The 25799-nt window shown below is 43.7% G+C and overlaps 1 protein-coding gene across 7 annotated transcripts in view; it reads right to left on the bottom strand.

The window, feature by feature from the left end:
- The window catches only part of CCDC85A (coiled-coil domain containing 85A), a 173072-nt gene that overhangs the window by 6385 nt on the left and 140888 nt on the right, over positions 1-25799 (bottom strand). For 5 of the 7 annotated variants that reach the window (XR_008465255.1, XR_008465252.1, XR_008465256.1 and 2 more), the window contains 3 exons: positions 19728-19860; positions 18345-18498; positions 1519-3095 (listed from right to left, as the gene is read on the bottom strand). The gene's annotated coding sequence lies outside the window, so the exon portion shown is untranslated. Of the gene's footprint in view, positions 1-1518; positions 3096-12904; positions 18499-19727; positions 19861-25799 lie in introns of those variants that run through there. The other 2 variants (XR_008465254.1, XR_008465253.1) reach the window with 2 other exon arrangements.

The following is a 25799-nucleotide window of genomic DNA, read 5'->3' as shown; positions in this document are numbered from 1 at the left end:
TACTACTAACATCACTCGACTTGTTCGTGTTCTGTAGAATTGAGAAAAGGATCTGTAAATCTGTGTAAATGAAAATGTCTTGAATGCGAGCGATCTACTCAGTAAAATATCCAGGGTCACATGTCAAGAAATACTCCTCAGAGATCAGAGAGGAGTGTTGCAAGCTGACCTGTGCTGGCCCATCAGTTGATGTTGGCTTTGGTTTCAAGAAACTTGCGAAGTCACGCAAACCTCTGTGCGTGTGTGTATTTATATCTCTGTTGCCTTAGAGCTCAGCCTTAAGGGCCAGCACGTTGCTGAGGCTGCCAACAAAGAAGTCAATGTTGACGTGGGGTTTCCATTTACTGCCTCATTTCTCTCTGCCTGCCACACTGAAGTAACACTCTGAAGGATTTTTCTTCATTGCTGACCTTAACAGAATTCATACATAAAAGGAGAACACTTAGTGTTCTGCTACTGTTTAGCTCTGTTCCGAATTCGGTGTGTTCAATGTTGACTCACAAAGTTGTTGAATTAAAGAGTACAAGATTTCCAAAGTCAAACAAAAACCTGACATCCTTTTCCTTTCCATCTATCACTATCGTTCTGCGTACTCAAAATATTCTTGGTTTATTAATGGCGAGTCTGGGGGAAGGAAGATCAGAAGTACTGCAATAGCTTGCCAAAAACTGCCTAGTTTTAGAAACGTAACTTTAGTTTGATTTCGCCATTTGGAGTGTAGCATATTTTTGTGAAAAACACATTGACGACATAAACAAATACTTCTCCCCCTCTAAAAAGCCATTCTTACAATATCTATTCTCACCTTCAGATACTCAATGCCACATTTTCTAAATATTCATCTTGATAGAATTTCAGATTTTATGCATAATACAAGATCTGTTCTTTCCTTTCCTGAAGCATCCTCCTTGACCTGTGATCCAACACTGTCTTTATTGAATTGAATTTCCATTGTGTTAGGAAAGATGTTTTTACATCTTCTATTACTTGTATTGATAAAAGCTGAGTTCCGTGTTATCTTACAGTCTTTCAGCCTATCGCACTGTCACATTTTAGGCTAGATTGCCATGGTATCTCTGGGAGAGGTCGATAATGCAACTCGATGAAAAAGTAATATGGCAACGAGGAATGCTCAGCTGGTTTCCCAGCAGCTGAGCCTCTGCCGTAGAGGCTTTGATCAGATTTAAAAGGGATTTGGTACCCTATGGACAGGCACACAGACTGTTACATCCCTAAAACCTGATTTCAGGGGGTTTGAGCACTTCCCACCCGCTTGACAAACTGACCTGCTTTTGTCCCTGATGAATGGGACCTTACTGGAGTATCAGTGAAATGAGAGAGGGAGGTTTTGAATCGGGTTGACTATTTCAGAAGGGTTACGTGTATGTTTAGCCATAGTGAGTCGAAACTCTGCAGCCCCCACTATCCGTGCTACTGCCACTCATAACTAGGTCTCGTAGGTGCTGTACGTGGATGGCAGAATCGAGTGTGTGCCTGTACAGCAGCAGCTTCACTTACGCGTGTATTGCCTTCAACTGATGATCGACGCCGGTTCGCACAGAGTCCCTTGGTTTTTAATTGGAGTGAAGAGGGTAGACAGAGGGGGGCAGTAACTTTTTAAATTAACACTGTGGCTTTCTAATGACCTAAAAAAAATAATTCAGAGGTTCATTAAAGCTAATGTTATACATATTGTTAATCAGGAAAGCAATTAACCAGTTTAGATATTAACATGTCCCTAATGTTCTTCCAAATCTGAGTATACAAATCATAGAGATTAGTAATCATCATTCTGGATTAGGTGATGGATTACAAATTAAAAAAAAAAAAAAGATAGGGGGTCGGTAGGGTTATGTCAGGAAAAGGAAATCATGCTATTTGATCAATGCATCCAATTAAAACTGTCTGAAAGAGCTCAAATTTAATCATAGACACTGTGAAGTGCTCACAAATGCTCTAAAGACCAATAATTGTTCATACAAATTATTTAGAAGAAATTTTGTAGAAAAAATGTGCTGGAGAAAATCTAAACTCTTCACGGTCAGTTCTGGAGTAGAAACTGCCAAAACTCATTAAATTATTCACTAACCATCATTTGTTCAGCTCAGTGTCTTACAAAAGTTATTGATCAGGTAGTTTCTAGTAGTTGGTTGTATTTACGGAAATGTGTTTCTCTTCCCTCCTGTTATTTTGTAGTACGTTGGGGTTTTTTTTCAAAAAAATGCAGAGGTATTAAGTTATGCATTATTTATAACATATGCTTAGCACTCAGATAGTACACTAATGGGGATGGCACAGTTAGAAGTCTCTAACCTTTTCAATATTGCATTTCACTTTTTCAAAATGTGCAGCTTGTGCCTGAATAATATATTGTAGATAATGACAGAAAAGCCAAGCAAAATACCAAGTCATAATATATATGGAAGACTAAAAGCTTTCTGGCGGATATCTATCAAACTCTTTCTTGTTTGAAAAGTATGATTTATTTTCTTTTTTCTTTTTTTCTCTCTCTGCTTCTGCACAGCAGAGCTCTCCCCAGGTGGAATTCAATAGCTTATTACCCTATGGTAGCACAAATTCTTGACTTCAGAGACCGGGCGGTATTGCCTATAACGTGTCATAAACACTTGAAAGTCAGTTTGGCATCTACAGAGGAATACAACTGATCATTAATGGGTTAATCTCTACAGCAGGTGATGATCAGAAGGTACTTTCCACAGTTAAGTGACAGAGACAAAAATGCATCACATCAGCTTGAACTTCAGCTGTGAACTTGGAGAGTCTGGGAGGAAATTTCCCCTAGGACAGAGTGGCCGTAGAGTTCCCTGTAATCCCGGGCTGAGCTGGTGTGTGCTGAAGGAGGCACGTGCCGCAGCGGTGACAGCACTGGCATTGCTTTTGAAGCATCGCACTGGGTCTTGCCACAGGGATAGGAGATCTGCTTCCAGCGACATAGAAGACAAAATGTAAACCCAGATTTCAAAATGTACAAAGATGCATTATTCCTGCAGCACTCGCCGAGATCAAGGAGGGGACAGAAACAATTTGTAAATTGCCAGAAAATCTCATCCAACTTGCTTGCAGGTTAGCCTCTTCTAAAAGCAAGAGAAAAATACGACAAAGAATATTCAACCTTTAATTACTCTGACTTGAAATATCTTTTTAAATCTCTTGGAAGGAATAGAAGAGTTTAAGACTAGAAAGGGTTACCGTAATAGTTTATGGTTACCTGTATTTTATAAATGAAGGCTTAATATTTATTGCTGTCTTACCGTGTCCCAAATCTCCCTAACTTTATCATAATGTTATTTCTGGATTTGGCCCATACGTGAAATCAAAAGTAGAAAAATTCCTTTGGAGTGTGGATGAAAAGTCCGACTGTGGGTGTGGATGTATAATAACCTTAGCTATGACTGTGATGTTGAATATCCATCAATAAAGCGTTTGTGTGTCGGTGGATCTTCAAGCGAGATGTGTGAATGTAAGTGCTAGACTGTACCGTTCCCGACGCACTGGGACTGTCGGCTCAGCAAACACGTATTGTCACGACAATCATCTGCAAAATAACTGAGGCTAATTTCAGTATAACTTCTGGGAGTTTCTGTGTCAGCAGCTATGTATGCTTGATGTCTAATGCTAATCTATGCTAATATTTAAAGTGCCTAATGCTTTAATCCTAAAATATTTTCATGTTTTTATTTTCTATAGCTACTGCGGGCTGGCAAGATACATTGTGGCAGCAACGGGAAAGTATTAGACACTGGTCTAAGGAGACAAAGAAGCTCTGGAGAAAGGTAATGACTAGGAACGGGGAAATTCATGGCCCTTTCTAGGGCCAAGGGTTTGTGTCCCTCTTCTGGTTGCTTTGTGAGGGCTATTGTAATGCTAAACCCTTTTTCATCAGTGGCCTAAGGACAACAAATGTTTGGGCATTGCAGATTATTTAGACAATTGCGTCCTAGTTCATAACTGCTGAAGCATCATCCAGAAGGAAAACGCAAAGTTAGACTCACCCATCTGGAGATGCATCTTGGGACTGAGGTACCTGATCAACAAGGTTTATGTCTGAGATTTAACATCTTGAATTTGAGTTGCTTTCAAAGTAGTTGCAGGAATTAAGCAGAAGTGATTTCTAATGAGGAACTGCAATTGGTTCCTTGCTCCCTGGCAAACTGAAAAAGACACAAAATCAATCAAAACTCTGTGTAAATTATTCATCTGACTTTGCTATGAGTTTAGCAAAAAACCCAATCTGGCAGCAGTAAAAGGCCCTTCGTTCCGAGGGGCGGCGGAGCCCAGCTCAGGAGCCCCAGAAGGCAAAGAGGGCTGTAGAAGGCAGTGCTGAGCCGCCGCCTCCAGTCTGTGCCTCGCCTCCCCTCGCTCTTGCCACAGTCCTGCTCGCCTGACGTTTGCAATTTGCCAGGCTCTGCTGGGAATACGGCAGTGCATTTAAACGCGGGGACAAGCGCTGGCGCAGGTAACGCGAACGTTTCACACCCAGTCTTAAAATCCGAGGCACCGTTTTGGATTAAGAGAACAAATGTTCAAGCCCTGGAGCACTACGCTAGTGAGAGGGAGGTTTAATGAACTCCTGAGAGGTGGTTTTTCGGCTGGTGGAAACTGGCACAGCTTCAATGGAGCCCACAAAAAAACTAGCCCAGGCTTTATACAAATATACAGTAATGATCTCTCCCTCTTCTGTTGGGAAGCTTTTATCCTTAAGCGCTATGTTCCATGAGGGTTATCCTCATCGGTTTTTCCCCATTTTAAGATATAAGCTCTGGCCTCTATATTTAACTGTAGCATTTTCTGTCAGACAATGAGGCAGTACTTTGGAAGGGTAGCTCATGCGCTGAACTCGGCTGTCAAAGCTACTCATGCTGCCTCAGGTAATTGGCCACTCACAAATCTTTATCTCAAGTCTAAAGGTAAATAACTATTACAAACCCTAACCTAAACCGAAGCCGTAAATTATCCCTTTTACTCCTCTGTTTTGCTTGGATTTACTCAACCTATAAATCAGAGCTGAACAAGAAGTCTGCAGAGTGATGGCCACAAGGATCTTTATGAGGTCTCTAGCCATAAATTTCAAAGCTGAAGAGGCTGAACCAGAAGCATCTGAGCTCTCCTCACCACACCGTTCGCACGCTCGCTCACTTCTGCCAGCTCCCGCAGTGTCACATGAAAAGGGATTCTGCCCATTCTTAAAAATTTGTGTAATTGTTTGGGGTTTAGTTTTTGAAATGCGGGAGGAGGTTGATGGGTGCCAGGACTTCTCTGCAGCGAGCCGTGGTTAGAGCAGCCACTCAGACCACGGCAAGGCAGGATCTGGCTTCCTCTTGAGCCCCTGTGGTTTGGACTCACGTGCCCAGAAGTGTGCAGGGAAGCTGGGCTGTTCAAGAAATCCAAGTTTCACGGACCAGGGAGAGCAAAGGAAATAATGGCTGAAAGAATTGTGGGGAGGTTACAAGAAATGATCCTTGGGTCAGGGACTGGAAGTCAGGACGAGGGAGGGAGGGAGGGGGCCCTGCTGGACCGAGCCTCCCGTCTTCTACGGACCATTTCCAGGGATCGTCCTATCCCCCCGACTGTTAAACCCAGGGGAAGCAAACATTTAGGTTTTAAGTAATTTGTCGCAGCTAAGTTAGTATTCTGTCTCTGAAAGCTGCTGTTTTACTTTCCCTGTCAGCAAGCTTGGTCCTCGCCCATTATGAATCTGATTAAAATCCACGTCCTGGGGTCTGACAAACCTAGTGATAAAGTCCCGGGGCAGTAGGGACTGCCTGGGGAAGTTAACTCGAGCTCCTGGGTGCTGTTCCAGCCTGCAAGGCAGAGGAAATCTATGAAATAAAGATTTGCTTATCTCTGTCTGGCTTCCTGTCCTTACCGCTGCTGGCTGAATGCCTTGGTCTGCTCGCGGAGCTCTGCTGCGCACGTAACGGCGGGGGCTGTTACCTACTCGCCTCTGGGTCCCATTCTCAAATCTGCAACAGTCCCATCAACGTGCGGCGTGGCTTTTGTCTGAATAAAATGTATTGATTTCTTATCTGAGTGCCGTAGAAACGTACAATACAACGCTGCCAAGATTTACGACCCCTAGGTCCATAGCTAGATTGAGGATAGTTGCAGGCAGGGGGTAACTCCTTGTTGGAATGTTCCTGCTTTTTTTAAACGCTGCATTGTGTCTGCTTTCTCTGTTATGGAAGTAGGTCAAGGAGTTTGTTTTCTGGCATTTCCCCCTCTGTATCTATCTTGTTATATCTTTGCAGTCAAACCCTTCTTTAAAGTACAGGCCAATTAAAAATTCAGGTCTTTTGTTCTTAGACTACAACATTTGGAAAACAGGGGTTTGGGATTAAGTCCTGAATATGTATTTCAATAATGTTGCTTGAAGACAAACTTCAGAAAACTCATGTTTTTCTGGGCCTGGAGTGCTTTTTTCTTTACTGCTGCTGTTCTGTAAATGATGTTTTTTCACTTGTGTCTCACAGTTAAACAAAACCGTACCGTTTATAATAGTAATACCAGATTCTCAGACAAATTTACCTGATTTAGCCAACAGACATTTTTGTAATACCCGCAGAGAGGATAAAATAACTGGATTTTCCATTTATATGCTAGGGTTGGATTTTACCTCTCAGTATTCTAAATATATTTTCCTCAGAGGGAGACTATAGTCTAGATTTCAGTGAAATGACGACACTGGCTCTTTCGAACCTGCTCGACAGCAGTTTATAGTCTGTCTTGGTGCTAACTTGGAACAGCCTAGACCACAGTTCCTCATCTTGGTCAACAGGCTCCCAATTCTTCTGTGGTGTAAATAAGAGTACTGATTTGTTCATGTCTCTCCCATGCTGTATATATGCTGTATAATGTATAGCATTATATTAGTGTTAAGCATAAACTATGTGAGTTCAACGTATAGTATTATATTAGTGTTAAGCATAAACCATGTGAGTTACTATAGCTAAAGCATGAGAAGGAGTAGACAGTATTTAACTTCCTCGTATTCCGCCATCCTAAATGTAGAAAAGCTAAGGTCTTCTATACACGATCTCTGCCTGTCTGTCAGGCCATTCTGACTTAGGTTCTGCATTTTTCCTTTTGCTTGGGTGTTGCATCCCCTTGCACACCAAGGCTGTTTGTCTGTATCACCTGTTATTCCTGCTGCCTGTACTCCCGCATGCAGATGGCACAGAACTTCATGAGCAATCCCAGAGCCGGGGAGCGGCCGTTTGATGGGCCCAGGCAGTGGCACGTGGGCTGGGAGCTCCAGAGTGTGAGACTGACACGCTAGTGCCGGGGTGGACCTCGCCTCACCTGCCTCAAAATAATTCATTTAATGTTTTCTATGTAGAAGGAAGCTCTGGGCAACTTTTAATGGCTGGTGAGGGTGGGGTGATACGTTTTTTTGTTTCTGGAGAAGTAGCAGGAAAGCTGTTACATCCCTCTCCTGTAAACACAGACGGAGTGTTGGATGCTGATTTGTGACACTTGATCCCCCAGCCTCTGCTGAGTCCTTTGAATGCCCATGTGGACGCATCAGTGTAGAGGAGGAACCCTACTCTGGCTCTTCAGATTGAGGTAGAGGCCGGCTCACAAGTAACCATGGCAACCAGGCTGTCACTGTCAGCCTCAAGGCATGTACATACCAAAAAATAAAAAAGCCCAAATAACGCTACAACACACATTAGCACTCAAGCTCATTTGGAAATCTGTCTCTCAGTTTTGTTCCTTACAGATGTTGACGGCTGTGGCTATCACATGCAGGTAGGAATATTTTGTCCGTGCTTTATCTGCTGCATCAGCAGCAAAAATCGTTCCTGGTGGTACATGTATAGGCTTCCAATTAAAAGGGGATATTTGAATTTCAAGTTGCAGAAACACTGAAGACAATTTTGTACTCACCTTAAAAAGTTTCGTCTCTCACACAGTTCCAAAACCAGCACGCTCACAACCACAGCTATAACATTCAGCTCTGTGTTTTCACAAAAGAGCCGTTTCGTCACTCTGGTTCACTTCAACTCTAATGACAAGTTACACTTTATTGCTGTCAACAAACAAAGATGTTCTTTCTTTTTCTTTTCCTGCAAACTCCCCTTTTTTCTTTTTTTAATCGACCATCAGGTTTGAGTTTTGAAGGAGAGGTGTGGATGTGCTTTACAGCATTTTCTAGAAGGCTACCGGGGGGTGACAGAGTGAGCTCACAGAAGCTCATGAAGGAAGACATTGCTTTATATTTTCCTAAGAGATTAAATAAAGGTTTTGGGGTAGGTCCTCCAGCCGCCAGGACAGGTACAGCAGGTGGGACAGCCCGCAGGCGCCCACCACCACCCCCTTAATGCGCGCTCAGGGGCTCGGCGGCGCCGCAGGAGAGAGCCTCCAGCACAGACTGCACCACCACCTCCTCTTACAGCTCATGTTCTCTGCCAACAGCATCCCTTTCTTCATGCAAAGCAAAGGCATGGCGCGATGGCTTCATCACTCGCGTCGCCAGAGTGGCCACGCTGGTGATTTACACGTTCGTCTCTCACGGTCCGGATGGGACGGCAGAATTTGAGCTGTGCTGTACAATTTCACCTGTGTGTCCATGGGTGTGTCTGTGTGTGCGCCTGTGTCAGTGTATATGTCTGTCCGTGTGTGTGTCAGTCTGTCTGTCTCTATATGTGTGTGTGTGTCTGCGTGTATCTATATGTATGTGTGTCTGTATGTGTGTGTCTGTGTGTATCTCTATATGTATGTGCGTCCCTATATATGTGTGTGTGTGTGTCTGTATGTGTGTGTGTCTCTGTGTGTGTGTGTCTGTGTGTATCTCTATAGGTATGTGTGTCTGTATGTGTGTGTGTCTGTGTGTATCTGTGTGTATCTCTATATGGGGGTGTATGTGTGTGTGTATCTATATGTATGTGTGTCTGTGTATGTGTGTCTGTGTATCTCTATATATGTGTGTGTGTGTCTGTGTGTGTGTGTCTGTGTATCTCTATATATGTGTGTGTGTGTCTGTGTATCTCTGTATGTGTGTCTGTATCTTTGTGTGTGTGTGTCTGTGTGTATCTCTGTATGTGTGTGTGTGTGTTTCTATATGTGTGTGTCTGTATCTATGTGTGTGTGTGTATATCTATCTCTATGTGTCTGTGTGTGTGTCTGTGTATCTCTATATGTGTGTGTGTGTGTCTGTATGTGTGTGTGTCTCTGTGTGTGTGTGTATCTCTATATGAATGTGCGTCCCTATATGTGTGTCCCTATATATGTCTATATGTATGTGTGTCCCTATATATGTGTGTGTGTGTCTCTGTGTATCTCTATATGTATGTGCGTCTTTATGTGTGTGTGTCTGTCTCTATATGTATGTGTGTCTCTGTGTGTGTGTGTATGTCTGTGTGTGTCTCTATATGTGTGTGTCTGTATGTCTGTGTGTGTCTCTATATGTCTGTGTGTCTGTGTGTGTGTATCTCTATATGTCTGTGTGTGTGTATCTCTATATGTATGTGCGTCCGTGTGTGTGTGTCTGTGTGTGTGTCTGTGTGTATGTCTATATGTATGTGTATCTCTATGTCTCTATATGTGTGTGTCTGTATGTATATGTGTGTGTGTGTGTCTGTGTGTGTGTCTGTCTCTATATGTATGTGTGTCTCTATATGTGTGTGTCTGTATGTCTGTGTGTGTGTGTCTCTATATGTCTGTGTGTCTGTGTGTGTGTATCTCTCTATGTCTGTGTGTGTGTGTGTGTCTGTGTGTATCTCTATATGTATGTTCGTCCGTGTGTGTGTGTGTGTCTGTGTATCTCTATATGTATGTGTGTCTGTATGTGTGTGTGTCTCTGTGTGTGTGTCTCTGTGTATCTCTATATGTATGTGTGTCTTTATGTGTGTGTATCTGTCTCTATATGTATGTGTGTCTCTATGTGTGTGTGTGTGTGTGTGTCTGTGTGTATCTCTATATGTATGTGCGTCCATATGTGTGTGTCTGTGTGTATCTCTATATGTGTGTGTCTGTCTCTACATGTGTGTGTGTGTCTGTGTGTATCTCTATATGTATGTTCGTCCGTGTGTGTGTGTGTGTGTGTCTGTGTATCTCTATATGTATGTGTGTCTGTATGTGTGTGTGTCTCTGTGTGTGTGTGTGTGTGTGTATCTCTATATGTATGTGCGTCCGTGTGTGTGTGTCTGTGTGTGTGTGTGTCTGTGTGTATGTCTATATATATGTGTATCTCTACATGTATGTCTCTATATGTGTGTGTCTGTATATATATGTGTGTGTGTGTCTGTATGTGTGTGTGTGTCTGTGTGTGTGTATCTCTCTATGTCTGTGTGTGTGTGTCTGTGTGTATCTCTATATGTATGTTCGTCCGTGTGTGTGTGTCTGTGTATCTCTATGTGTGTCTGTCTGTGTGTGTGTCTCTGTGTGTGTGTCTGTGTGTATCTCTATATGTATGTGCATCCATATGTGTGTGTCTGTTTATCTCTAAATGTATGTGTGTCTGTGTGTATCTCTATATGTATGTGCGTCCACGTGTGTATCTGTGTGTGTGTCCGTGTGTGTCTGTGTGTGTGTCTCTATATGTATGTGTGTCTCTATGTGTGTGTGTGTCTGTGTGTATCTCTATATGTATGTGCGTCCATATGTGTGTATCTGTGTGTGTGTGTCTCTATATGTGTGTGTCTGTATGTATGTGTGTGTCTCTATATGTATGTGTGTCTCTATGTGTGTGTGTGTCTGTGTGTAGCTTTATATGTATGTGCGTCCGTGTGTGTGTCCGTGTGTGTGTCCGTGTGTGTCTGTGTGTGTGTCTCTATATGTATGTGTGTGTGTGTCTATGTGTGTGTGTCTGTGTGTATCTCTATATGTATGTGCGTCCGTATGTGTCTGTGTGTGTGTGTCTGTGTTTATCTCTAATGTATGTGTCTCTGTGTGTGTGTGTGTGTATGTCTCTGTGTATCTCTATATGTATTTGTGTCTGTATCTTTCTCTGTGTGTGTGTGTCTGTGTTTCTCTACGTGTGTGTATCTCTATATGTCTGTGTGTCTGTGTGTGTATCTCTATATGTATGTGCGTCCATATGTGTCTGTGTGTGTGTGTCTGTGTGTGTATGTGTATCTCTTTATGTATGTGTGTCTGTATGTGTGTGTGTCTGTGTGTGTCTGTCTGTGTGTATCTCTATATGTATGTGCGTCCCTATATATGTGTGTGTCCGTGTGTGTGTGTCTGTATGTATGTGCATCTGTATGTGTGTGTGTATGTCTGTGTTTATCTCTAAATGTATGTGTCTCTATGTGTGTGTGTGTGTGTCTGTGTGTATCTCTATATGTGTGTGTCTGTATCTGTGTGTGTGTCTGTATCTCTATGTGTATGTGTGTCTGTCTCTACATGTGTGTGTGTGTCTGTGTGTGTGTATGCGTGTGTGTCTGTGTGACTGTGTGTCTGTAAGAGTGTGTCTCTGTGTGTGTGTGCCTGTCTGGGTGTCTTGTTTTTGTGGCGGTGTGTGTCCGCGTGTGTCTGTGTGTGTGTGTGTCTTTGTGTGGCAGTGTGTGTCTCTGTGTTTCAGTGGCTGTGTTTGTGTCTCTATGTGTGTCTGTATCTCAGCGTGTGTTTGCCTGTATGTGCGTGTCTCTGTGTGTGTGTATTAGTATAATATGGGGGGGGGTGGTGTCTGTGTATGTGTTAGTGCGTGTGTGTGTGTGTCGGTGCATGTCTGTGTGTACCTGTATATGTGTGTGTGTGGTAGTGTGGGTGTTGGGGTGTCTCTGTGCGTGTCTAGTGTGTGTTAGTGTGCGTGTCTGTATGTGTGTGTGTGTCTCTGTGTGTCGATGGCTGTGTTTGTGTCTCTGTGTGCATCTCTGTCTGTGTGTGTCTGTGTATGTGCGTGTGTGTTTGCCTGTATGTGTGTCTGTGTGCGTGTGTGTGTCTATGTCTGCACAGCCAGGGAAAAACATGTCAGCCCATGGGGAGCACAGACACCTCCAAAACCAACACAAACACAGAGACACACAAACACAGACACACACACACACACAGAGACACACATAGAGACACAGACAGACGGGGACGCGCACACAGAGACAGCCACACACACAGAGACACACACACAGAGACACAGACACACACAGAGAAACACACACAGCCACACGCACAGAGACACACAGAGACAAACGCATACAGATGTACATGCAGAGATATATACACACACACACACAGGGACAAACACAAACAGATGCACACGCAGAGTCAGAGACACACAGAGACACACACACACACAGACATACACAAGACACACATAGAGACACACACAGAGGCACAGACACACGCAACGACACAGAAACAGATGCGTGCACACGCACAGAGACACGCAGACAGACACACAGACACAAACACACACACAAAGATACACACAGACACGCACAGAAACACAGACAAACACAGATGCACACACACAGACACACGCATGCACAGAGACACACAGAGACATACACAAGACACACACAGGCACAGATACACATGCAGAGACACAGAAACAGAGACACACAGAGACACAAAGATACACAGACACGCACACACAGATACACGGAAACACAGACACACACAGAGACACACAGACACTCAGGGACAAACACGCACAGATGCACACACAGACGCACAGACACAATCACACACAGACGCACGTGCAGAGACAGAGCCAGACAAACAGACACACGAGACACGTGCAAGACAGACACAGAGACATACACAGGCACAGATACACACGCACAAAGACAGAAATAGACGCACATGCACAGACATGCAGACGTACACACAGAAACACAAACACACGCGCATGCACACACACAGATATACAGAAACACAGACATACACACACACAGACAACAGACACACAGGGACAAACAGACGCACACGCAGAGACACACAGACACGCAGGGACAAATGCACATGCAGAGAGAGACACACACAGACACACAGGGACAAACACACATGCAGAGACACAGAGAGACACACACAGACAGATATATACACACACAGAGACACAGGGACAAACACAGATGTACACAGACACACACACACTCTGACATACAGACACGCAGGGGCAAACACAGATGCACACGCAGAGACAGAGACACACACCCCCCCCAACAGGTATATACCCACAGAGACACACAGGGACAAACACAGATGCACACACAGAGACACAGACACACACACACAGAAACACAGAGACACACACAGTCTCACACACACAGAGAGTGACACAGGGTGTGTGCGCGTGTGCTGGGTTTGGAGCCGCCTGTGCTCCCCACGGGCACACCAGCCTTTTCCCTGGCGACCCCCCACTCCGCAGCAGCTCATCGGGGAGCAGCGCTCTCCCCGCACCTGTTTTGTCCCTGCCGTGGGTTCCCGTCAGGGCCGGATGCAGACTGTTGCTTTTAGGGACACAGATCTCAGTCTCCGTCGGCTTTAAAACGCGCAGAGGAGGAGGCCACAAGTGCAACCAAGTTGTGTCAGCCTCTGCTCCCACGGCCTGTCCTTCTGTGCCCTCCGCCCGGCTGTGCTTGCGCTCTGGAGCATGTTCGGAGTCCCTCCCGGACTGCTTACCCCGGCAGTATTTCTGAGCCTTGCCTCAATTTTTGGGCAGATTACACACCCGTGTCTCTAAAGGAACAGGAATGTTGTATTTGTGCACTTCAACTAGATCTGCCATTAAATACTTCGGCTGTATCAGTGTGGAAAAAAGAAATTTGCAGTAACCTACCAACAAAGTAACTTTGAGGGTTTTTTCCCATGGCCTGACTGGCAATGCCGTACTGGTAATCAGACCGTGAAGGACAACACACATTTTAAGATGTATGTGGGAGGAGAAAAATAAGCAGATCACAATAGTCAACATGTGGCATCCTAAATGCATCCAGTTTCCTTGTCAGCGTCTAGTGTGCTCTCTGTGTGTCACTGGGAATTTTACCTGTGGGCCAGTGGACACCAGGTGCTTGTTTGAGATCAAAGTGCTTTTGAGAGAGACCCGTGAGAAACTTTTGATCAAATTTCTTTTACCTGTATTTTGGTTTTTTTTTGGTCTTCCCATTGAACTCTCTGTGTCGTTTTCGGCAGCATGAGGTGGGTATTGCACAGTTGTTTGCTGCTGTTGGAGTAAATCACAACCATTTTACGCGCCCGCAAGGTGCTGCTCGCCGTGCCTGTGGCAGCAGCTGTGTCTGGTGCGCTCACTCTTCCTGGTTTGGGGAAAACAGACGGACCGACGGCTGAGCTACTGCGCCAGTGGCTGGGACACACGGAAAGGGAAGTCCAGCCCCAAGTGCTCGTGCTGCGGCGTCTACAGCCGGAATACATCACGCATTTGCCTCGTCTCCCATGTGCTCATTTGTGTTCCCTGGGGAAACACCTATATATGGAATGACCGTTAAATTTTGTTAATTGAATAGTTACTCACAGCGGAAGAGGGGTTTTTGGTTAAAAATAGCTCTCCACTCCAAAGTAGACAAAAAGCAGTTTAAAAAGCAGGTAGAAAAGTACTTTCTACAGCATTTTGGCTATAGCAGTCCCTAGAACTGGGGTCCGGTCTGATGTCGTCATCAGTCCCTCTACTTCCAGGCATTAAATCGTCATGACTGAAGCATCAAAAACTCACAAGGTTTTAAAAGATAATAAGTGTGGGGTCGTTCAGCTTTTCGCATTCATCATCTCAATCTTTGCATGGTATCTTCAAAGACTTTCTTTTTAATAAAAATGGAATTGCTCTGCAATCCCATGAGTAGTGATTTCAGAAAGAAAGTAAAATTGCAAGACAATGAAATCACAAGGAATGACACCGACAACGTTGGGTTAGAGACTTAATAAACCTTACCTGGAAAATCACCTGCTGGGAAAAACCCTGCATGTAGCTAAAGGTAGTGCAGGTCACACGGAGAGTGGTTGATGGTTATAACGAGATCGGGCCAACAATACAGGGTGTTTAACTGACGGAGTGCAACTGCGTGTGAAACGGAGCATGTGTGCTTTTTACACCTCCACAGCTATAAGTACAACTTTCCCCTGTAAAAAAATCTTTTCTGATTTCTCATGCAATGCTCAGAATGTGTCTACAACTTCTCCAGACTTTGGGTAGCACTACCAGGTTCTTCTTCAGTGAAGGGTGATGTTTTTATGTGGAAAGTGTATGGTCACACGCGTATGGGTCAGCATAAACTTCCGCAGCCAGCTGAAGGCGGCCACAGGCCCTGCTCGCTGGGCATGCGGCAGAGCAACGGGCAGCCCCATGTCGAGGGCTGTCCCTCGGAACATTTTTGTTTTCTTGTTTTATTTTTGATCTGGGGGCTCATTCTTACTCTTTCAAGTAACGGCGCAGCAAAAAGGCAGAACTGGGAGGAAGGTCATTACTGGGAGCGAAAAAGCCCTCAACAAAATATACAGTGACTCCTATATAGAAAATACCATTATTGAAATAAAAATGTTTAAAAAGTCTTTAATGCTAGCTCTTTTCTTGCCTTTTTCTCTCTGTGTTACTTTTGAAATAAAAATGGAGCTAATTCTGTTTCATGTTTGCACACGCTGCTGCACAATTTGATTGGACCCACTCACGGCAATTGCCTAAGTGTAAAATGTAAAGCAGAGATAGAAACGAGCTAACCAAAGTTCAAGGCTTCATTAGATTAAGAGGCGTAGATTTCAACACTCTATTTAAAGAGGAGGGAAACTGGGGAGAAACTATGCCAGGGTGGAAAAAGTTGGCTCACCGTTTAGTACTGGCTAAACTTTAGCCTGAGTCGGTACCGCCATTTAAACTGCCAGAATTAAACAAAGGAGCTTGTGAAGGAAAGGGGGTAGTTTTTAATTTCTCCACGGTACTAATACCAGCTCTAATGCCAACCGGTCATTTTAATATGAATATTTCATGGTGTGTTAACCCCTAGACTAACTAAAATAGCTAGTTACTTTTATACTGTAATTTATAGATGACCTTCGTGATCAGAGTATCTGAGAGCACACGGAGGTTAATGAATTCTGTCTTTTCTCACCAGTGTGAAGTACTGCAGTAATAATCTCTTGCCACAGTACGGAAAAGAGGGCACGCGTCATGTCCAATATTTTAGCCTGTGGCTGAGCGGTGAACTAAACCCAGCTCTCCAGAGCCAGGTTCAGTGCTGAAGCGACGAGGTCATCCTTGCTCTCACCAGACTGCCCGCCGGATGAATTACAACGTATGATTCAAAAGCACGTTCGGGTTGTTTAGGCCAGGATCCAAGTTTTCCTTTGCAGACTCTGACACCAGCTCCCATGGGTGGCTTTGACCTGTTACAAGGATTGCCAAAGTTCTGGGTTTGTTGGGGGAAGGTAATGCTTGTGGCACAGACGGCAAATATTTTTTCTGGCTTATTCTCTCCTGAAACCATTTTTGCGTCGCACTACACAGGAGGAAATGCCTCTCATGGCAGATACGGTACTGAAACTACTCAGTGCTGGAACACTTTGCACAACCTTCCTGTTAACACTGTGGCTTTGTTAATTTGTGAATACAGTGCAGAAGAAAGATGAGAGAAGTTCAAATTATTCCTCTTGCCTACTCGTAGGTCAGAGCACACACTTCTCAGGTCGTTTGAAAGTGTCACATCAAGAATGAGAGCATCTCCTTGGCCGTTGTAAGACTGGAGTGGTGCAGGAACTACAGGGCTGACGAACCTGCTGAACAACAGGTCTTCATCTTCCCTTCTTTTGTTTTTCTTCTCCTATTTTTCTTTCCTTCCCCGCTTCCAACCATCCTTTTGTCCTTCTGTGTGTTCTTCTGTCCTTCCATCCTTCCTTCCTTCCGTTCTTCCCTCCATCTTTGTTTCCACCTGTCCTTCCTCCCTTCTGTCCTTACGTCAGTTCTATCCTTCCATCCTGCACTTCATCCTTCTGTCTTGCTTCTGTTCTTCTGTCCTTCCATCCATCCGTCCATCTATCTGTCCTTCCTTCAATTCTTCCATCCGTCCTACTTCATTCCTTACTTACTTCCATGCATCCTTCCCTCCTGCCATCCTTCCATTCATCTTCTTTCTTTCCATCCTTCCATCCAACCTTTCTTGCTTCTGTTCCTCCAGCCTTCCATCCATCCTCTTGTCCTTCCTTCCTTCCTTCCATCCATCCAGTCTTTCTTCTGTCTGCCCTTCAGTGTCCTTCTGTCCTTCTTTCATCCCTCCTACCCTTCTTCCATCTTTCTGCCCTCTCTTCCATCTGTCCTTCCTTTCTTCTATCCATCCTTTCTGTCCTTTGTTCCTTCCATTTGTCCTTCCATCCATCTGTCCTTCCATCCCTCCCATCCTTCCTTCTTCCTTCTTTTTGTCCATCTGTTCCCTAGGTCTGTCCTTCTGAAGATGTCCTTCTGTTCCTTCATCGTTCCTTCCCTCCTTTCCATCTGACCTTCTCTTCATTCTTCCTTCAACCTTTGTCCTTCCTTCCTCTCCATTCATCCTTCCAGCTGTCCTTTCTCACTTCCTTCCATCCTGCTCTCCTTCCTTCTTCCATGCTTCCACCTCTCTGTCCGTCCTTCCATTTGTCTTTCCTTCCCTCCATCCTTCCCTTGTTCCGTCCTTCCTTCAAACCTTCCTTCCCTCCTTCTCTCCATCTGTCCTACCTTCCTTCTGTCCTCCCTTCCATCCTTTCTTCTGTCCTTCTGGTTTTCCATCCTTCCATCGTCCAACCTGCCTTCCTTTCATCCTTCTCTCTCTCCATCCTTCCTTCCATCCTTATATGTATATATGTGTGTGTGTGTGTATATATATATATATATATGTTACATATTAAAAAATAAAAGTTTATAATACATAAAAATGAAGTTTTGCGGCAGAAAGCTGATAACACAGGCCATCAGCAGAATATTATACCGTTCATGCTGTTTGGTTCTCCATTTGGGGGATATTTAGTAGAGAGATTATGATATCTAGGGGCAATTAAATAGCCTTTTTCAAAACGCCATAAATAATATTAGCCAGGCTGAATGAATGATACCACTCGGTGCTGCGCAGATTACCAACATGCAAAGTGCCAATGGAATGAGAAGGATTTTATTTTCATGCAGAGACAGAAGTTTTGTGCTACAATGAGATGGCCTTTTGCTCATTTCCCATTTAATTTCATATGCAACTCACTAATAGCATCCCAACGTCCCTCTCCGCATTTCTCTTCTTATAGTGTCTCTAACGCACCTTAAATGATGAGAGCACTACATCAATAGGCTCAATTTAGGCAACGTGTGCTTTTGGCAAAAAACCAGCAAGTATTGCGAGCATAAATCTCCCATTACTATAATGACACATTAAAATGGCACAGGGGTTTACAATCTGTGTTGAGAATTATCCACCCACCTGCTCTCGGAAATCATCTTATGTTTGTCCTTTCCTTCCCCCATCTTCGGACCAGACTGACTTGCCAAGAAGGGGAAAAAAAAAAAAGGCATTCATCAACACACCAATGTTCTGTGCAGCATTCCAGTGATTCCAGAATGGATTTCTTTGGATTCTGTTTGGATCAGATACCCAACATTGTTTGGGTGAGATAAACAGAGAAAAGAACATGTGTGACTAATCAGTAATAGTTAATTGCAACACACGCACAACCCCCCCCGACACACACACACCCCCCCCTCCCGCTTTTCCCCAGCCATAAACCGAAAATGACAGTGGCGGGAGGAACAGGGTCTTTTAGACGAAACATTTTTGAATGCCTTTTCTCAGTTACAGGACGTCCATTGATCTGGCCGTCATTCTGTTCCATTTGGAGTGATAGAGCTGCAGAAAAACACTTTTGTTTAATTGAGATAATATTGTATTTTTCCTAAGTCCTTTAGGAAAGAACTGATTTATGAGGAATGTTCTTCCTGAAATGAAAAGACGCTGGCACATGAAGTCCTGACAGCAAAGGCCAAACTCAGAGATTGCTTAATACCTCTGACTAAACAAGTCATTGCATTCATCTCTGCAAGCTGGAGATGCTGGGGTCGCCCACCGTGAGGCCCCAACAGTCTGAGAGGAGTATTTTCTCCCAGAATGGAAGTATTTAGGTGAGCTGGGCACCCATCCCATAGTCACAGGTGATGCAGGGCCCAATATAACTTCACAGCTGGAGCACTGTGAGCTTCACTGTCTTTCCTGGACTGCTTTTGAAATAAAGATTATTTTTTTTCCCTGTGCTCCCTGAGCAGATAAATACTTGAAGTATTTATAGACAGTGTCTCTCCTTGCTTCAGGATAGAACTGTGCGATACCCCGTGCATACGTTTGCCTCTTGGCAATAAGAGACAGTTTCTTCTGCCGGGGAAGGGCAGCCAGCCGTAGGAACCAGCTGGAGAGGGCACTGCCACTCCGTAGGCGGCGACAGGCCCGAGGCGAACACATTTCTGCTCCAGATGTCGCATTACCTCCCCGGTGCTCCAGCTGGTGGTTTGGGGCTAAAGTGTCCCGGGAAATTTGCTGCTCTCCCTCCCCTGCCAACAACTGAACGTAGCACTTCTACAGAACGGCACCCAATCAACCTGCACCCCCAAAAGGGGGGAAAGCACCCCACGTACGCCCTGAGAGATTCCTCACTGGGACCAGAAAGGGCCATTCCGGTTTTGCGGGTATTGTTGGTGCCAATACCTTGGGTTTGTTCTGTGTTGGGCTGAAAAGGAATGTTTTCGATATTTGCTCTCAGGTGGCAATCCCAGCGCCTTGATTTCGTAAGAGCTCTGGGGAATTTCGGTCACTGACCTGGACTGCGTTCACAGCCTGAAAGTGCTATAAATCCCGAATGTGCTGAACGCGTCGGGGAGCACTGGTGACGTACGCACCTCGCCACTCTCCATTTCCATACCCGTTTCTGCAGATAGAAGGTACCGGTACCCTAAAATAAATAATAATAAAAAAATATTAAAAAAGTACCAAAATCTGCTTCATTTGGACCTGTAGCCTATTTCTTCACGAAATGCTGTCTCTTAATCTGTTCAAACCACTACTTAGATTCTACAGGATTTCCTCAGCAGCGATTGTGTCTTTTAGACAACTGGCTTTTATCGAGGAGCTTTTCTGCAAGCACACGTAATTTGCATCCACAGGAAAATGAAGTTTTCTTGGAGAAAACTGAAGTGCTAAGGCGCTATACGTTTATTTCATCAAATTAAAGACAAAAAATTATTAAAAGGGAAGGGGGAACATTGTAAAAAAGGTTTAATTTCTTGTTTTATTTGTGTATGCATTTCTTGTTCTAGCTAGTACGTGTGTGCAAACTATGGATTCAGACAGGAAACCCTAACGTGAATGAGGTTTGATTTCTGAGGAGAACATGGTGTAACTCTGCGTGATGTAGGTTCCTCTTTTTTTCTTCTGTTAAAAGAAGCAATTTACCAGAAGGAGAAACAAATGCATGAGGAAACAGTGTATTCCGGGTACTAAGATTTGTACTTTCTGAGTTGGCACACGGATAAATGCATTAGCCCTGTTTCCATGAGAGAAAGAAGCCTTTAGGGGTTTGTGTGCTGCCTGTGAGGGGTTGTTTGCTGCGGCGTGTGCCTGACTCTGTTGCCTTTCCTGGGAAAACACTTTTGGGAAGATGTGCTTTCATTATTGAATTTTTCTTTTTCCTTTTTTTTTGTGTCCCTGCCTGGCTGTTGCACTTCTTCCAGGATGGCGGACAACACAATCCTGCTGAGTATCATTAGAGCTATTTATGCTGAGCAGCAGATTTCTCTAGAAGAAAGGTAAGCCAGCACATTTCTTACTGTATAATTATTTGGTTTCCCATGTGACTCTCCAGAGGCTTTACGCTGCGCTCGCCTTTATTCAGGGTTTGCACTAGCACGAAGCAGCCCCTGATCATGTTCAGTCAAAGTTAAATCCCAAGGTCTCCGAACCACCGTGTTTTGTTCAGCTGTACCCGACACCTTGCGCACATCCAGAGCTCAGCTGCCATGCTCCCTTTGCCACCGCGCCAGGGCACAGCTGACTTCTCGGGCTGTTCAAATAACAGAATCACCAAGCGGTAGCCTAAAAAAACCCACTTGGTACTGATTAAAGCCCTCGGTGGCACAGGGAGGCCTGTGGTCCTTTATTCTGGTCATGTTTTAGCGTAATTTAGCAAGGAGTCCCTCCAGGAGGCAAACCCATGTAATCACCCCTGTATCAAGATAACAAATCCAAAAGCAGAAGACAAACCTGCTGATTCTCACTGGTTTTGCGTAAGCACCTCTCCAGTTTAGTGCCCGGTTGCACCAACACGGGGTTTTAACCTTTCTCCCATCCCCAACCCTATTTTACACCCAAGGGATAGATGCACAGCCTGAACAGGAACTCAATTATGGGTAAACTAAAGCCCCGGTGTAAGTTTGGGGTTTTTTTGGCTACCGCACTTGTTTTTTGCTTCGATGAGGAAGCCGGGAAAAAGTACTCATTTGCTGTGCTCGTACAGCGCTTGATGCAAAGGCGCTACGACCGACCTCTGCCTCTTGGAGCTACAGCAACAAAAATGAGACACGGCAATAATGAGGAGATTTTCTGTGATTTTTGCAGCAATATGTGCTGAGCCTTCAAGTAGCAGCTAATAGGAGTGGGAGCTTTAATCTATATAACTTTTTTATGTAATGCTCTTTTGGCAGAGTCTATTTTTGTTGCAAGACAAAGATTTCCTGCTTTACCTGTTCTTTGGCTCTGGTGAAGAGATGAGGAGAAGATAACTATCACTTCTTTGTATCTACTGTCACCTCATCCTATAACCACAAGTTGTCATGGTCAACTCCACACACAGGCACACTCCGCTAACAAATGACATGGGGCTCGTATTACCATCAGCCACCACGATACCAGGGAGATATTTTGACCTAAGGAAAATCGTTTGGACTGATGGGGGGAAGTAAATAAGAGTTACAGCTTTGTAGAAAGACAACGTATCTGGAATATTTCAGTTTATAACTTGTCTGAAAAATAAAAAAACAGCGATAAAGAGTGGTATCCAAAATTAGCGTGGGAATTCAGCTAGGAAGCAGGGGATGCCTGCGTTCTGGCCTATGCACCCCATACACATTTCTGCCACACAGCTCGCCGATATTAGATCATGAGATATCCATCACAATGAACCAACAATTCCAAAAAATTATTACAGCATAGCGCAGCAAAAGAAATACTGCAGCATTAGTTCCTTGGTGACCTTGGCATTTACGTGATAATCCCGTTTGCCCAGCCGACTGGTGCCCGGGCGGGAGCCCAGCGTGGTTTTGCCCTCCTCCTGAGCAATTTAGACTTGATAGCTTTCCTACATCTGCCTTGCAGAGACACGGCTTTTTTTTCCCCCCAGTGTGCAGCAGTAACAACCAATATCTGCTTTCTGCAAGGCAGTGGGGCGTATTTTATAAATAGATAGATGAGACAGATAGATAGAGATATTATAGCTAGCTAGTTAGATAAATATATATATATATATAAATGTGTAACAGTCTAAGCTGCTGTTGAGGAGCAGGACTTTTGCTCCGGCATCAGCACTTCTGGTCTCTTGACTGCGCTGCTGTAACCTGTGGCCAGGGCAGTATAAAATGCTGTATAGTGTCCTGCACCCTGAGCTACCGTGTCTTGGACAAGACAGACAACTGGTCAATAAAGACTCTGGAGAATGCCGTGACATCCCTCCAGCCCCTTCCTCCCTTTCCGTCCCCCTCAAAAAAGAGCCTAAAGAAAGCAAGAAAATATTTTTGAATCCATACCCTCCAATTCTGTTTAAAAATCAGTACATTGCTTCTAGTGGAATAATGATTTCTTGATGGATTCTCATAAATGGACTGTTTCCCACATTATCTGAAATAATTGGTTCATAGCAACCACAAAACGAACAGCAGGTAGGAAATGAGTTTCCAGTTGCCAAAACATAATGGATCATTTAGTCATTCTCTGAAGGTTTTAACGCTTTTTTGGCTATCAGAAGGCCTTCGCCTAATTGCACTATTCTTATTATAAATCTGGCTGTCGGAATCAATTAATTTACATCACTGTCACATCAGAATAAGGCCCATAGAAAATAAACATTAAAAAATAGACATATTCACAATGTTCTTGCATCTCACAGTCATTACATCCTCTGATTTAACTGATGAACATTGCAGCCAGGAATGTTCTTTCCCTCCTATTTTTAGTGCTGTTTGATAACTTTATAGCCAAGGCTTATACAAACACAAAACACAGATACTTAGCACCACTGTTACCGTGTGCGCCTTCTTGCACGAAGCCTGAGAGGAGCACAATCAATCCATCAGTGGAAATGGGTGACGATTTCAGAATTAACAGGTTGCATGACAACTCTAACTTCTTTACCACTATTTTCATACACATTTGGTGGTAAAACACTACCAAGGAAGAAATTTTTACTGCTCAAAATTTTTTTCTTCCAGACTTAATTTTTCTGTTTATGGTCTTAACACAAAATCTGGGCTGTCATTTAACTACTAAGACAAGTAAAACACAGAGGTGTGTGCAGGTTCCCACCCACAGCCATACACCACTGCCCCCTGGCCCCATCTGACCAATCTTTTCCTATAAGAACCTTTTTTACCTTTTTCTTTGTTTTTTTTTTTTTTCTCTTTTGCATATTTTGCATCTCCTTTTAATGCCTTCTTTCTTTTCTCCTTTTCTTTCTCTTTTATTTTTTCTTTCTTTTCTCTTTTCTTTTCTCTTTTTTCTTTTCCCTTCCCTTCCCTTTCCCCCAAAGTCACTTCCATCCCTTCTTTTCCCAGCTAACAATACTGACGAAACCCAGGCCTATAACCACTTAATTATCCCAAAGCCTTGAAGATGGTTCGTCTTTTTGCCATTAAAACCCTTGTGTGAAGCTCTGGCTCCACACATGTCCAGAGGAAAGCTTGTTTGAGCAGAACCAGGAGGGCATCTGTGAAAAGAGATTGTGTGCTGCTTCTCAGTTTCCTGCACAAAGTCTCAGCAAGGCAAGCCTCATCCCTGGATGCCATTCAAGATGTTTTTCATTGTGAGAAAAAGGTTAGGAGGACTAGAGGAAGCTATTTAGAAAGTATTTGGACTGATTTGTAAATAAAGCAACTATTCTTGTGAATGCAATCTGGATAATTATGCCCTTAAATAGCCAAACTATTTGTGCAGAGCTTCCTCCACAATTGTAATTACACTTGCATTTCGCACATCCAAGTAAGGCTGCACTGAAATGCTGTAAAAATTGTCTGCACTTTGTACAATATAATGAAATTCTAGATCCTTTAAAGAAACTGGGGTCACACCTCCTAAAGTGGGCTCCACAGAGTGCAACAGAATATAATAAACTGTAATGAAGAGACGCTGGATTCTGCCCACCAGAGTAGGGGGGCTACAGAGAGGTAAGACTGCACTGACAGTGACTCAGGGGTGACAACTGAACCTCCACCACAAGCAATAGGAGAAAATTTGCCTTTTCAGCAAGGCAGTCATTACAATCGAGGACCTGCATCAGTTTAGCAGGTATCGTTTAGAAGGATAACAGGAAGGGAGTGGAAAATAGCCTAAGTTCAAAATTCCATGCAGGTCTGTCTAAGGAAAAACCCAAATGAGTATTATTAGCCTTGTGTTGGGCTGAGGCGGAGTTCACCATTTTTATTTTGTATAATAAGTAAATCTAGATAGATATGAATTTCCAAAGTGCTGCAGAAACAACAGACAGCTGATATTTGGGATCAGTTAAATTTGCTTTCACTTACCTTGCATTGACCTTACTGTCACTCACTCCTGGGTAAAGGCAATATGGGACATGCGTGCCGTTCAAATTTGTGTTTCAGAGATCAGGAAAAAGTGAGTCTGTTCTCTGTCGCAGTTTGCTAAAGAAATGTGTTTTCCTTTCCTTTGATAATAAAACCTCAGAACCCAAAGCAGGGCACCAGAGCAGGTGAAAAACGGTGTCAAGACTCTCCTCAAGATTTTCACCAGCTCAAACAAGACTGAGATAATATCAGCTATGTTAGAAGCACAATGTTCCTCTAATTTTTAGACTGAGAGAATCAGGATGGAAGTAACAAAAGTGTTTGATGTTAGAAAGCATCTAAAATAAGACTGGCTTAATTATTTTAATGATCCATGCCTGGGAGTTATGAATTCACCACCGCCACCCATGACTGGCTATTTTAAAAAAGAAAAAGAGAAAAACCATTGGATTAATTCCCCTGATTTCTGTCATTCAGGCACAGCATTGCAAGTCTGTGCTACAGAAAAAGTTGGTTTTGTGCATTTTAATGTTTGCAGTATTTACTAAAACCTCACACCTTGACTCATCAGTTCATCCTCTTCAGGTAGGTCAATCACAGCAAATGGGAAAATCTGCAATTTTAAAGATTGTTGGTATGTTTTTTGGGGCTTAGCTTACCTCATGTTCTGCAATGTTGTTATTCTGCAAGTAAAGAGACAATGCAGTGTTCTGGGTAGCACCAACAATTTTCAAAAAAATACACGAATAGAAAAAAGGCTCAAAAATTAGACGGGTTTGTAAATACCCTAGGAAATTTGCCTGCCAAGAATCTCACATGCCTTCAGTTCAGTCCTCCGAATACTGAGAACTCCAAAGGATATAATTCTGCTAACTCCACCCAACAAACAGTTCAGAGAGTTGCTTGGTAAAAATTTTTGGTGAAAACTTGCAATATTTTTTTTTTTTTTTCACAAATCCTAAGTATTTTGATTAGGAAATGCTCTTACAGTGTTTCATGCTTGTTTGGCTGCTTCCTGCTCCTGTCCTGGCTAAACTCCTGGTAAAACGAGAATGATGTACTAATCTCTCTCTCTCTCTACTAACCTTGGTAAGGGATTTTGGTT

This window comes from Rissa tridactyla, chromosome 3 (genome assembly GCF_028500815.1).
Source record: "Rissa tridactyla isolate bRisTri1 chromosome 3, bRisTri1.patW.cur.20221130, whole genome shotgun sequence".
Taxonomy (NCBI): domain Eukaryota; kingdom Metazoa; phylum Chordata; class Aves; order Charadriiformes; family Laridae; genus Rissa; species Rissa tridactyla.
The sequence above is the reverse complement of the archived record's forward strand: the minus strand, read 5'-3'. Positions and strand labels throughout refer to the sequence as shown.